Source organism: Octodon degus, unplaced genomic scaffold (assembly GCF_000260255.1).
Source record: "Octodon degus isolate 3935 unplaced genomic scaffold, OctDeg1.0 scaffold00110, whole genome shotgun sequence".
NCBI lineage: Eukaryota > Metazoa > Chordata > Mammalia > Rodentia > Octodontidae > Octodon > Octodon degus.
This window is the reverse complement of record NW_004524686.1, coordinates 541,165-542,553: the sequence shown is the minus strand read 5'-3', so window position 1 is coordinate 542,553 and position 1,389 is coordinate 541,165. Positions and strand designations below refer to the sequence as shown.

Below are 1,389 nucleotides of genomic sequence, written 5' to 3'. Positions count from 1 at the left end.
ATTGTGTGTGTGTGTGGCCAGCTCAGCCCACCAGGGGGCGGGGCTGGCTGGCATGTGGTGCTGGGGGATCGAACCGCAGTCCCTGTGCTTTGCCAAGGTTGTTTCAAGTAGGTGCTTTAGACCACTGAGCCATCTCTCCAGCCCCAAAGCATTGATTTTTCCTAGCCCTGGACTTCTGACTATGGAATTCCTTATTTTTTTTTTTCTTTTATGGATTTCTTGGGTGAAAAGTAAAATTTTAATCATTTGTTATATATGTTATTACTTAATGAAGATGTATTAACTAGTGCTTTAAAAAATCTTATGTGCTTTAAAAAAATCTCATCCATCTTGTGAGTGAGGATGCCTGGGGCCCACTGGATCCTCATTCGAGCAAATGCCTAGACCCCGTATGTGAGTGGAATTTCCTCCATCAGACAGGCCTGTTGTGGAACCCTGCGGCTGAACTCTCTACAGAAAGACTAGAGGCAAGACCCACCCAGCTGATCCAGGAGCAGAACATCTTGCCAGAGTGGCACAGCAGGTTGACTTCCAAAGGCTTCAGCAGGAAGAAGTGGAGCACAGCAGCCAGACCCAAGCCACACCCACCTGGACGAGTTTGAACTTGATAGATACAGACCTGGTGCTAAAGTAATAACTGCACCAAAGCTGCACTAAAGGTCAGAAGACAGTGCTATACAAAATGATAAAGAGAAGGAGCAAAATGCAGTCTCAGGCCCTGAGCCCACCGAGAACAAATGTAGGACACAATAGCATAGAAGAAATTGGAAATCACACTCCTGAAATCTCTGGAATAATAGCGTTTGAAGTAAAGAAACAATTGCAGAAAGGTGTAAAGGAAATCAGAAATAATTTTCTAAAGTAAAAAAAAAAAAGAAATGATAACTATAATGAAAGAATTACTATGTGCTTCTAAAGAAGACACTGATGAAAAAAAACAGAATAGAAAAATGATGGAATCCTTAAATGGGCAATATAGGAAAGAAATGGAATGCATGAAGCAGATTCAAAATCATATACAGGAAATTAAAATCTCAAACACAAGCCGGCAAAGCCATTTGAATTAAAGTGAAGATAGACTTTCAGACCTTGAAGACACCATTGCAGCTAGTGAAAAGGTGACAAAAGATCGCTTAAAAACAACTAGGTTGCATGAAAAAATAATTCAACATCTGCAAGATGAATCAAAGATGAACAACATAAGACTAATAGGCATCAATGAGAAACAAGGAGTCAATACAAATTATATAAGAAGAATATGGGCAGACATAATAGCAAAAATCTTCCCAGGTATGGGAAAACAAACTGACATTTAGGTAACTGGAGCATATAGAACTCTGGATAACATCAACCCAATTAAAACAACACCCAGACATATAATAATTAAGA

The 1,389-nt window shown here is 39.7% G+C and overlaps 1 protein-coding gene across 1 annotated transcript in view; it reads left to right on the top strand.

Annotated features, from left to right (window-relative positions):
• The window catches only part of LOC101576133 (nibrin), a 56,999-nt gene that overhangs the window by 27,643 nt on the left and 27,967 nt on the right, over positions 1-1,389 (top strand). The gene's annotated exons all lie outside the window — the stretch shown is intronic.